This window comes from Polyodon spathula, chromosome 19, assembly GCF_017654505.1.
Source record: "Polyodon spathula isolate WHYD16114869_AA chromosome 19, ASM1765450v1, whole genome shotgun sequence".
Taxonomy (NCBI): Eukaryota; Metazoa; Chordata; class Actinopteri; order Acipenseriformes; family Polyodontidae; genus Polyodon; species Polyodon spathula.
The window spans coordinates 33,718,025-33,731,874 of record NC_054552.1 but is presented as its reverse complement, the minus strand read 5'-3'; the positions used below and the strand labels follow the sequence as shown (position 1 = coordinate 33,731,874).

At 35.9% G+C, this 13,850-nt stretch overlaps 1 long non-coding RNA gene across 1 annotated transcript; it reads right to left on the bottom strand.

Annotated features, from left to right (window-relative positions):
* Positions 1 to 961: 961 nt before the first annotated feature.
* Positions 962 to 12,707, bottom strand: LOC121294897. Its single transcript, XR_005946838.1, has 8 exons — positions 12,693 to 12,707; positions 9,208 to 9,307; positions 8,540 to 8,814; positions 6,214 to 6,267; positions 5,745 to 5,809; positions 5,605 to 5,658; positions 3,667 to 3,736; positions 962 to 1,326 (listed from the first exon to the last, which is right to left on the bottom strand). It is a non-coding gene; the product is annotated as an uncharacterized LOC121294897 (long non-coding RNA).
* Between the last annotated feature and the right edge of the window lie 1,143 nt (positions 12,708 to 13,850).

The following is a 13,850-nucleotide window of genomic DNA, read 5'->3' as shown; positions in this document are numbered from 1 at the left end:
TGTTGTGAGGTAGTCTTTAAAAAAGGCATAGTTTATTCTCACTATCACTGAAACGTACACTACTGGTCCTTCAATAAATTAGGGCACGTATTAAACAGACAGGCCTTTAAAAATGACCCTTTGTCTCATATTAGGGCAGCACTGGTAGAGGGCAAGGGATGACCATGCCAAGAGAAGGTTGGACTCAGGTGGAGGAACCCCCAAATAAAACCAAGCAGCGAGTGGTTATAACAGGTTTTTGTCTTAATAGGTCTACAGGATTGAGATCAAGTACAGTATACATGCAAATGAAACAATTATTGGGCTTGGTCAATGGTTTCCCAATAAACAACTCATGGGAAAGGCCCATAAAGGCTACTTAAATGATATTTTACTGAGTATTAGATAACTTGCATGGCATTCAATATATTTTGATAATCGTATTAGGTATACACAACAGATGTTAAAAGTATGACCACTCACTCAAGAGTAGTTAAAGCAAAACATTACAATCCCAAAACCACCAATTCACTTTATGAATTTTAAAATATAACAGCTTCATGCATTCAAACCAACATTTGATACACCAAGTCAAATACAGTTTGTTTTCTTAAATACACCAGTAATGTTTACATGTAAATATGCAACAAAATAAAGAATCTGCAAAGCAAATAGCTGATTAGTTTAAAAAAAAAAAAAAAAAAAAAAAAAAAAACTTTGCACACAAAACTTGTTCAGGTCATTAAAAAAGCCACCATTGTTAGATCCCCGTTTGGAGCAGTTATGCATCGCTCTCTCAAGAAAACAACATTACCTTAGAAGCATGAACAAGACACCTGAAAGTCACATTAACATCAACTAAAGGGTACCCCTTTAACATCCAAAATCAGGTTAATTACTCCACCATGGGGAAAAGCTAGAACCAATAATGCACTATTGTTTGGGAAATATCCCAAAGAAGTTAACACAGATGAGGCATGAATTTAAATTAATTATATTTTATTTTGTATCCTTCAGAGCAATCCAACAAAATATTTGTATGCTTCAAGTATACAGAGTTCAAGACATCTCCCCATGAAAAATGATTCAAATATTCAGTTACACACTTTTGCAATTCAGACAAATAGCCATTGCATTTTTTTGTAGATTTAAAATAGCTTCCAAATATGAAATTAATCTTATAAAAAACATGGCATGTACAAATGCAGTTTATCAACAGAATCCATTTTGAGTCAATGAAATCAGCCTTGCCATATGATAGTTGTCCCAAAATCACAGATAAAGGAGGCGCCATCTTGGTGACATACCAGTAGTCTCCACTTGAGAATCTCCTCAGTTGTACAGGGTCTTTATGAAAATTTGAAGAAGGAAACAAAAAAAAAAAAAAACACAAAAAAAGGATGTTGGTACATGGCCAAAAAGATTTGGGGGTTTTGGTAAAGACAACAGTCCATATACAGTACAGTAATCTTGCCTTTAAAGTGGTGGTTCACCAACCCTCCCAAAAAACAAGACAAAACAAAAGAAAAAAGCAGAAGTTCCAACACTGCAAACTGACATCATGCAACACCTAACGCATCCATGCATCACCACAGGACTCCCCTACCCCTCGAACACACTACAATAAAACATGAATTAACTTTTCGGAACTTCTAGATTCAAAACATAAAACATGCAACAAGATCTCAAATAAAAGGATCACACTTCTTATAATGGGCAATGTATCCATAAGATTCAACTCCTACCAGCTTTGATGCAACCAAAATGTAAATCTACGCATTTGTCCTCAACTGTCCCTTAAAGTGGAGGCTCCTCAAAGTTACTGACAAGTCACTACATGTCTGCTAGTCCTAAAGCTTTATATTCATAAACAGACGAGATGTATTTATTTAGATAAAATAAAAACCCTTTAAAAAGCACACAACTGGGTAAGAAACTAAATACACACAAGTGAGGCCTATCATTTACAGCAAAATGGATTCATATTGCTGGCTTGATCTTGAGACCACACTTAAGACTATAAAGCAGTATTCCTGTGCAAAACAACAACATCCCACAAACTTCCTAGCATCAGATTCTAGAGAGTCTTCCATCATTACAAGTTTTTCATAAAACTAATAATTGCCATCCATTTGAAACAGGTAAGTTAATTTCCATAAGAACCATCACACTTAAAACAAGGAAACTCAAAGTAGCCAAGAAAGGAGACCAACATTACAATCCATAAAACTTTGAAGGCAGTTTTCAAGATAGCAACAATGCAACAGCGCAAGGGCTGCAGTATCACATTACTATAAAAGTAACAAAGACTATAAACCAAGTTGCATAATACCTTCAACGTAATCACTATTTCATATGTATATTCTGCTTCCTTGAAATGAAAGCAAAACAATGCATATAACCAATGCCTCAGATATAACCAAAAGCCCTTGCCATCAGAAGCAAAATTAAGCTAACATTTTCTAAGCGACTTGCCAGGCCATAAATTAAATGAACAGGAGAACACAGTAGACCTCACTTTGATACAACACTTCTCCTCCCCTAGCTCCAAGTATAATTTCTTCCAGTGGCATAGATCAGTCATTAAAAAGAGCCACCAAAAAAAACTAAACAAAACATGGAAAAACCTGTAGAATTAAACCAAACTTGAAATATATATATTATATATATATATATAATATATATATCTATATATATATTATTATTATATAGTTATATATCTATATATTATATATATATATATATATTCCACACACACACCACACACATATATATATAGAGAGAGAGAGAGCGAGAGACGCACACACACATACATACATATACACACAGCTATGGCCACAAGTTTTGCATCACCTACATTTTTTTGGATTGAGACATAACTATAAAACAAACCATTTATATATTTTACTTATGTAATCAAAGAAACTACAAAATGGTATAACAGTACAGTACTTCATGTTAGATTTTGAAATGTAAAATTTGTCATTTTCTTAAACTACGAAGCTGTATGCAATTCAATATGTTAACGTAATAGCTCAGCAGGTTTTATTCAACTTTATGAAGCAAAATATGTTAATTATATAGGGTGATGGAAAACTTTTGGCCAAAACTATCTATATATTACACACTGTTCCAGCTGGCATTTGTCTAGGAGAAGTATACAATATGTACAGACTATATTGAGAGGGCTATATTAAATAAATGTAAAAGCCCACCACTAATACAATTGTGTTCATTCATGAAACAATGAAATGGACTATGAGATTCCAATCAGCTGCCAGTTATTTCCCTACCCACAAATTTTGTTTGGGAGACAGCAAGGTCCTATTTAAATGTGTTCAATAAAATCATTTAGCGAGGTATAATTCACCACTTGTGTTAGGACACCTCAGTTCACACTGCCAGTTTAAACAGTGGAAATTAGTTGTTAAATTTATCAAGTCACTGAAATATGAGGAGCATGTATAACATGTTCACGCAAAGGTTAATTGGGTTCAGGAAAACGTTTCCCCAAGATATATACTTTCAACATATCAAAAGGAAAAGAATGGAGACCCCTGTATTTGAGAATGGTTGTGTGGGTCAATATGTGCTCATTTAATTCAAAAGGAAGCATCCAAAATGAGATTCCAATGAGAGAGGCATACAGAAATACTAGAACTAAAATGCAAAAGCAAAAAGACTTACCAAGTAGTCTTGTTCGTGAATATCTTCTTGACCGAAAATATCTTGCAAATCAGCAGCGCAGTGCTCGACTCTGCAGGGAGAAGCCATTACAATTATTTCAAACATTAATACATTTGGTGAACTTTGCAGAAGTTTGAGCTTTTGGTGAACTCTGTGAATATTTACATTTAACTTGTTAAACTAGAATCTACTAAAATAACTTTGTTACGTTCTCTTGAAAATCTTCAAGTTTTGTTCAGCGTCTTGTTTTATGGGCAGTTTATGCTGTAGGCCTCAGTACAGAAACTGTGGTCGTGTTTGACTTCTAATTGAGTTTCTTTCCTGGTTTGTGGTGGAAAGGTTGTGTGGGTTCCTTTTGAAAGTTTATATTGGTAGACATACACGTCATCACTTCAAAACAGTGCTCTTTTGAAAGTAAACATCGTTCACTTCATCACAAACTTTCAGAAGTAGACAAACTACCAAGCTGAACTGGGATACATTTAAAATCATATCTGCTATGTGGATTAGGTCATTGTTATGATACATTTGCATCAGCCCTGTGTGTCACAAAATGGACATCTGGTGGTATACTGCCTTGCTGATGTCTGTTTTAGAGCAAACAGTCACAGGAAAATTCAAGCCAATGGTCTGGCAAAATCTGACATTGAAAGCCCATGACAGCATAACCTCCTTCAAAAACAGCCTTTGAATCTGATCCAATTGTGAATGAAAACAACCCATTTAAGGTACTGACTCAATGTATACATATCATATAATCAAATCTTAAATCTGATTAAAATGCACAGGTTCAGATTTCTCATGTGAACTCTGCACATTTGTTTTTGGATTTGAACTACAGTTTGTACTTATTTGTTTGACTGGACAAGAGTAAATCCTGGGAAAAAGTGATACCATTTTTGAATGAATTTGTTTTCTCAAATCTCTACAACACACCTTGGGGTGGGGGGGGGCAATGTCTGACGAGTGAAAGAGGTTAGGGAGGTGCGACTTGTCTTTGGGGTCTCAGTCCATCCTGATAGAGGCTCCCTCATGAGAGGGGTTAAGCCTCCAAGCCACCACCCACAGAAGGGAACACTGCTTCACAGGTGCCAGTGCAGCGGTACTTGGTAAATGGGGAGGACTGTTTGAGCAATGCAGATTTTAAATTACTGAAGTTTCTGAATATGCACAGGAGATTGTGCCCTGCGGAATTTGGCTCTATCAGAAAGTGTCTTGGTGTAAACGGCACAGTTCAGTTTACTGCCGTTAGTTTACAAGAATTTGCAAGTGTGGCAGTCATACTGATAGGCCTGTTTTTTAACGTGGTTTATTTATATTTGTTCAGCTATGACGATTATACTTCTTAATTATGCATTCAGGGCCAGGAGTTTAAGTATCATTATTTCTATGGGTCTTTGCCAAAGTTTTACCTTTACCCATAATATATAATTTTACCAAAACTTAATTTACAGTGATGGGGGAGGCTCATTAAATAAATAAAATAGTGTAATAACCTTTGCTCAGCTAAACTACCCAATTAACTTTTGTAATTAGGTTTAAAAAATAAGACAAACACAACTAGCAGAATGCATTGCTTCTCACTTCCTGCAAACATATTGAAGTGGAACACAAGGAAAAGACCAAAAACCAAAGACTTTAATATTCAAATCAAGCTTCTTTAGCACTCTTTGGAGGGGCAACTATTTGTTGCAGTTTAAATGCTAACAAGTAAGTATTTTTGTTATTGAAAGACTCAAGTTAAATGATAACTCTGCATGTCGTTGCTATACAGAATCTGTATTTGGTAAATTTGCTACAAGCAATTAAGTTTGCCCGCCAGCATCCTCAATACAAGTTTTTTTTTTTTGTTTTATTCCTTGAACGTTGTGAACTGCAACATACGTTTCAAATTAAACATTTTGGTTAAAAAAAAATACAAAAAGTCTGAATGCTTACTTTAAAATCAGTTGAACCTGAAGACTTCTTTATATTAGGAAGATTTCTTCTTGCCTATTAATAAAAATGACAGTGAATCTCTATTGCATTACATATCACCCTTACATAACAACATGAACACCAAAACATACAAAACTTACATCGGACATCCCAGCTGCTGCTAGTCTCCCAGACGACAAATGCTCTTCATGCAAATGCGACAAATCTAAGAAAAACAAAACAAATATGTATGCGGGAACAATTTAGGGTAAGGGATTACACCCAATATATTTATTGTAATTGATATTTACACATTTAAAAAAGATATTACACAGTAAAGAAACAGCATATAGTTCTTAAATAAGTAATTGTTATTATCTCATCCTACTGGTCACACAAAGAAACAATGTGGCTCCTCTCAAGTAACCTGCCCCTTTATTCAAAACCATGGAGATGCATACCAAGAAGTGTGACTTTTCTGCCATAAACATGTACTGTATGGAATATCAGACTGATTGAACAGACAGAAAAAAAAAAAAACCACAGCTGAACATTTTAAATTATTATTTCCCTATTCGAATCATATTAATCAGTGGCACTGTGGTTTACCTTCAAAAAAGATTTATTTACCTGCTAGAAGGCGGCATTCACCTCTTGTCTTTCTCCCATTGCTTGGAATACATCCTAAAAAAGAAGCCATCAAGTTATGTTAATTAGGCCATGAGTGTGCCAATAATTTACTAACTAAAACAAGCATACGCAGATTCAAAGTGTCAACTGAATTTGAGACGCACCTCCCCCCCGAAAATAATTAGCCCATTAACTGAAACAGTATGTTGATTGGAATTTGAGTTTCCCCTTAGATGATATTACAACTGCAGTGCTTTAACTATCTGACCAAGAAAACAAATACTATTCATAAAAATAAAAAAAAAAAACAGCTGAACTGAAATAGTACATGACAGTTAAACCTAACCGGTTTGCTTTACATCAACGTGAAATTAAATCTCAATGTCCTGCTGCTCACTTAACCAATATAAATATGGATATATATTATTTTTTAAATGAATTAAAAAGACTAAAATACAAACTAAAAGGGGGCTATTGGGTGTTATGCCCCACCCCCTAATAAAACAGCATTGATTATTTACTTTTTAATTCAACCCCTGTAAAATGACTGCCAATGGTTACAGCACAAAGTATAATACTGCACTGATGCCACTGTTCTGGTGGAGTTTAAAGAAATTCAAGGTTATACAGAATCGCTGGTTGCCCTGCCATGGGCACCTATTAACCCTTTTCTAAAATAGTTTTCATCCTTCAAACACCAGCAAAATTAAACAATAAAAAACATGTCTGGGTTATCCACCTTGCCCTTGCTGATGGTAAATTAATCCACTTAAAACATATAATTGTACACATAACTGACAAAGTGATCTTAACCAGAACATGAATTCAAGAGATGCAGGTCAAAATTGACAATTTGGCAATAAAAACTAAAAAGTGCCTAATTCAGTTTAAAAATGGAATTCCTGCCTGAGAGCAGCATTGCCATTTATTTATTTATTTTTTAAAATGTTTGCTTGTTCTATGGGGTGTGAAATAAATATCTAGGGATTTAATCTTGTACATAGTTAATTAAAAAACAGACTATATGATAACCAAACAGCCTGATCATCTACTAAACATTAAGTAGCTTCTGCTCACTTCAGATACCTGGATCTAGAACCTATTGAAGGAATTGTCATCTCTTAAGAGGAACAAAAAAGTACTGTTTTTCTGTTGGAAAAATAAAACAGGACTGGGACCAAATTCACAAGGTAATTAACAAACTCAAAGCATATTGCTTGAATTCACGTTTAAGAAAGCAACCACCCTAAATATATTGAAATAGTAGTCTTATCTGAAAAGGGGGAAACGTGTATGTGAAGAGTTTCATAAGTGCATAAGGTTAATTTCCCCATACTAAAATCGTATTTGTTTATTTCATTCATTTGTTACTTTGTGATAAACTGTTTATTCTGTCTATATTCCCATGTTTTTCCTTAAAATCTTAAGCAAACAACCAGAATTATACTAATTATGTTTAAAGTATTTTTTCCCCTTCATCTGGGTCATAAAGAGTTAAAAGCCAACACCCATACATCCCCCCCCCCCCCCCCCCCCAAAAAGAACATCTTTTCTTTCTTTAAAACAAAAAAATGAACCAAGGTGTTGAATGAATAACAGTTCCCCAAATATCACAGTCCAAATACATTCATACAAGTCTCTTCGAATTAGTTATTTGTATTGGCCATATTTTAATAATAAATACATTTAAATCTAAAACAATTCGAAGATTCAAAAGTTATTCTTAAATATATTCTGGAGGCTTTTTAAGCTCAATGCTGTCTGAACCAGGTTTTCATAACACACTGCATATCCTCGATTATTATTTTGCAACAAAATATAAAAAAGTTAAATAAAATGTAACAATTATTTACAAAAAAAAAACAACAAATTTTGTTGCAAATGCTATTTTTTTTTTTTTTTTCCATAACTGAAAAGATCTCTCAAAGTTACTGTTTAACAAGCTCTCCTGCTTTGCTATCCTTATTTTTACTATTTTTTGTTTCAATTCCGACAAGGACATTTTGTTCTTCTCAAGGACAAAGCACATTAAAAATGCGTAGCTTCAAAATGTGCACCTTTTTCCTTCCAAATAATATTATCTCTTTCTAGTTAATGTAACATCTAAAATAAACCTTTTTTTTCTTCAAAAATTCGGCATCTAAATACTATGTCGTCGGTCTGGAAAAGAACATTTAAATGCTGCCTTTCTTCTCTTGGCTGAAGCCTCACCATAGCCATTTTAAACAAGGTTGAAGAACCCTCTCTCTTTTCCACCATTTTGTCACATCTCTAACACACGCCTGTTCCGAGTTTAAATCGCCAGTATTTTTTTTAAATGTCTTACCCTAACTTGGCTGAAACGTTTCTTCTTTCTCCCCTGCGCTCTGCCCCGTTTGCTTCCCCGCTGGATCTACTTGTTCTTTCGTTATTTTCTGTCCCTGCCATTTCGTGCTATGGGTGTGCGTGATCCTGCCTGTGAGGAGCGTCCTCCCCCTGCCTCTGCTGCTTCTGCTCGGCTCACCAACACGGGCTGCCCTTCTCTTTACTGCAAACCCAACACAACTTCCTCCAGAACACAGGGATGCTGGGTAGCTCCCCCTCCATCCCTTCAGCGATTGGCTGTAACGTCGAAAACGTCAACTGAACATTATTGTTTGTATTTATATTATGCATTTATTTATTTATTTATTTTACCAGCGCAGAAAATAACGAACTTGCCTTTTTATATATTTTTAAACGAACACATGCTCGAAAAGTAAAAAAAAATAAAAATAAATAAGAACAATGCGATAGAACAACGAAGCCAATTTCATTCACAATTAATATATGCCGAGTGGCAATTCATCTACGCTATGCCCACCTTGATTTGACAGTCTACAAAAAAGAAATAAAAACGTTATTATTTTTATTTATCGTAGTATTAGCTTCGTTCTGTTATGTAGTCGTCTGAATGAAGCAGACTTGTTGAAAATAAGTAATAAAATAGTATATTTTGTAAGCGCGGTTACTTACCTCGGATTACGCTTGTGGCTCAGTTGTTTAAATCTTGCGCAGCTTTCCTTTGCGCGGAGCAGTCACCGGGTCCCGCAGAGAGAGGTCGGCTGTTGCATTCCTGTTTATTAATTTGTTACACCAGCTTTAGTTTTGTGGGTTTAACTATTCGCTATTTTTTTTTTCTTTTGTATTGTTTTGTTCTCTCCCTGTATCTGCTCGATTCCCCCGATTCAAACACTTATTAAAACACATTTTATTTAAAACTTCAAAATAGAATTCACCTGTACTAAAGCGTCGTTTACAACAATTATTTATTTCAATATTTTAACCAAATACATGTATTAATGAGGGTAGACGTATACACATACATGTACACACCACGGTATTTTCTACGTGTTAGAAATATTTAACCTAAAAAAAAAAAATAATTCTCTACAAAAGAGTCATGGGGACTTCACAGGCGATAGCAAATAATCGTGCATACATGTCATTTCATGTTACAATATACGAGTCGACAAAGTGTAAATACTGACTAGCCTTGCTGAAGAGCAGTCTACTTTATAAATTATATTGTTTCGGTGGCCCCGGTTCAAAGTGCGTTCTGCCTAAAATATATAAACCTAATCTCAAGTGCGCTACACACCAAATCACACCCCACTAACAAGAGCCTGTTTGTAATGAACATGGCCACTCAATTGCCTCTCAAGCCGGACAGTGTGGGTCCATTATACAGCTACACATTCTTGTTGTCACTAGCAACAGTACATGGACTCTATTCTACAGATACTGTTCATGGTTTGTTTTGTTGCAGTCCTCCTACATGCTAACTCTGCTGCATGAATATGTGCCTCTCACACCTATCCTTTGACACAGCGTTTGCATGGGGGTACAAAAGGCACATCATTGACCTTAAACCATGGCAATAGCTAGTTCCGGAGGACCTGAATGTGTCACATGACTGGGAAACTTTTTTTTTTTAACTTTTTTTTTTGGCAAACCAGTGTGAGATTCTTAAAGTAGGAGTTGATCTGCAACAGCAAAGTGGCCAGACTGCAATTATGAGGCCACCCTGTGTGTGAAGATCCAGTTCAGACACTCACAATACAGCCGTTAAACCTCATTGCAGAAGCACTACAGAGACCGACTCCACCCCACCACTGACCAATCACATCCAAGATGTTAAACCTCTTCTTGGTCACTGAATGCTGCAGAAAAACAAACTCTGCCTAGCAACAAGAAGAGTGAGTGAGTGAGTGAGTGCCTTGTGTGTGGCACACTGTCCACAAAACAATGATACAGGATGAAAAATAGAAAAGGAACTTTAAAAAGCGATATTTAACTTTAAGAAATAAATAACTATACATTTTTAATAATATGCATCATGGTGTTTTTATGTTTAAAATGTACTATTCACCCATTTTGCCCTTTTTCATTTCTAAGTTACATAATGCAGTTAAGTAAATCCATTGTATTCCACGTAAAATAAAACCTGGTTCTGATGGCACTCTGCAGCAAAGCCCACACATGTGGGTTAGCCTGTTCCAGCAGAGTTGAAAAGATTCTCCACTGACCCTGTAACCAGGAGTTTTCAACTGGGGCTAAGGGGCATAGGGGATATGCAAGACGACTCAGGAATTATTTAGATTATTTTTTAAAGGTATTATACATTGTATATAAACCACTGTGGAGAAATATTTCATTTTTGTTTAGCGGCTCAAAGTGAAACGTAGATTTAAAAAATGTTGTACTTATGCCTGGTTTCGATGATTCCACTATATGGGTGTGAAGCAGGGTCTATGGAGATAGCGTTGTGCTGCTCATCTTAACTGTTTTCAACTTGTATTATTAAATACTAACCAAAGCACAAGATTTCGGCATTAAACGTATATAAACTAAACATAAATAGTAAACACAGTACTCATAGTTCGACGGGTTTTGTTTTATTTATTAGGCGCTTCTTGCAGAAAACTGCAAAGAAATAGTGTAACTGCAATATTGTGAGGCTTTCTCCTGCTGATTCGTTTTGACTTTTTTTCAAGTCCGCATGATGCTACTGCCTGCATACCGACCTCGGTAGCTAGGCAACGGTAATAGGATCAGGGCTCAGCTCTCTCCCCTGGAGCCTCACTTTCACAATAATTCCTGCCACGTTGGCAGTTGTTGCGTGATGGAAAATTACTGCAGTATTTCTCTTAAAGGGACAGTGTCCCTTTTTTGTATAACCCATATATATATATCTGAATTATCAAAATGTCTTCTCGAAAATATATAGATAGATTTGAAAGGCTGCCCTCGCAGTTTTATTTATCCTCGGATAATGCTTTCATATTTACGCACACCCGAAGCACACATCAAAGTCTCCTGTTATTTTCATTGAGCTCAATTGTGCTTCCTCGGTGTGAATCGGTGTGCAGGAAAGTTAGGAAGTGATCTGTAGGCGAACACGTTCCCCAGCTCTGACACCTCAGCCTTTCTGACATTTACATTGTCAAGATGACAAACAGAAAGTTCAAATTCATTAATTGAATGAACACTCATACAGCTGTTGTTTCTAATTTAAACTTGTAATAAAAATATCTTTCAGTATTGCATCATCAAGGAGTTATTTTACTATTTCTATTTTACACCTTTTAAAGAAATTAATAACCTTTTGGAGAAATTGTGTAACCTATGGAGTTGTGTGTGTGTGTATATATATATATATATATATATATATATATATATATATATATATATATATAAACACACAGTACTCATAGTATAGTATATATAAATAGTACATAAATAGTAAACACATAGTAAACATAAATAGTAAACACAGTACTATAGTATAGTGTATATATATATGTTCACATATATTTGCCTGTACGGAGAAGCAGCCCTGCCTGCATACTGGCTATCTAAAGGCGGCTGGCAGCTTGTTATTTTCATGTTATGTAAAACAACTGCAGGGAGAATGTTATTTTTCAAGTCAGTCAGCTCAGGATTTCTAAATTTAGTTGCGGGCCTCTGTTGCCAAGGAAACTGGTCTTGTGGGGATTTTTTGTTCTTCAGTGCAGGGCTCTGCACTGAATGCAAATGCTTCCTATGTTGAAAACATAACAACACCATGAATACAAATAAATAAATAAAGCTATCCAACAATGGGAGCGGCTACTATGCTTGAAGCTATGTAAGACATGTTACATGCAAAACCCAAAACTTCTACTCTGAGCAGAAATCAATACCAGACACTGAGGAAAACACTAGACTGACCATAACTGTGCTACTGTAATTCCAAATTGTGTATTAGTGCAATTAGATGTTAATGGAGATATGGAATACATATAGAAATTGGGCATGGTAAACATGTTATAAGTATAAAAAATCATAGTAAAGGTGCTAATAGTATGGAAAATTGCGACATCTTCGATAAGGGAAGCCACAGCTCAAGACTGATTCACTAATCCCCTACAAACTCTCATCTGCGTGTTCGGATAACAGCAGTGCAGTCTGATACTGACCTGTGTCCAGAGGCGTGCTGTGCTACACTCGCTGTCCCAGAAAGTTGGGATAGCTCGCCATCTAGCGGTGCTATCAACACACTCCACCTGGTGGCGCTCCTCAGCATTCCCTTTCTCCTCCTGGAATCGACGTGGAAATGACTGCTTCCACTGCTTCGATTAGAATGGCCCAGGAGAATAGGACCTTTCACTGAAAACCTGAACAAGGTCTCGAATCTCAGCAGGAGGAGAGAGAAAGGTTTAGCGATTCCACTGTTGGTAAAGACTAGCAGACCTTTCAATGACCTGCTGTAGCAAACGAATCATCGGTGTCTTTTTGTGCTAAATGTTACATACTAGGGATTTTAATTGAGACACTTCAAGTTATTTTTGAACTGTACTTTTCCATTTCTTACTGTGCGTATTGCTTTTTATTAAACTGATGGTCTTTATCAAGTGCTTTTTCTGACTTCAGGAGCTGCACTTCAATTCGAGTTGTCTACTGCTGCCATATACATAGGTCCCACAGGCTAGATTAGCCTTTTTTTAACAGAAGTAAGCCAGGGGCATTGAGAGATCAGCTGCAGCATTATGGATCAAGATTCCGATTGCATTGCTACACATCCTTAGCTGAGCACTACATGGTGCTGGCACTCACTTATATAAAGACATTTTTTACAATCCAGAGACGTATGCCTATTGCAGACAATAAGAACAGAAGAGCAACTACTGAACTCTGGAATTGCAAAAAGACGCAATCTGGAAAGGCAAAAAGAAGCAATCTAGAATTACAAAAAGAAGCAATCTAGAATTGCAAAAAGAACCAATCAGAATGTTTGTAAACGTTATCTAAAGGTAAAGGGACACTAACATGTACCCTAATGTATTGTGAAGGTGCTTACTCTATAACATCATATTGAAACAGGAGAATGCTTTAACAACACTCATTAGTTTGAGGTACTGGGGATCCAGTTACAACCGTACATAGCCTTTTTAAGGTTAGTATCTTGAAAAATCTTCCCTTGATTTGCAACATGTGTGTTTCTCCCTCTGTCAAAATTTAAGCATTCACAACTGTAGCGCACTCGATGCCAACCACTCTGTCTTGTCGACAATAACACAATACTGCTATTAAAATAATAATAACAAAAAAAACATCCAAAACAAACAAGCAAATCC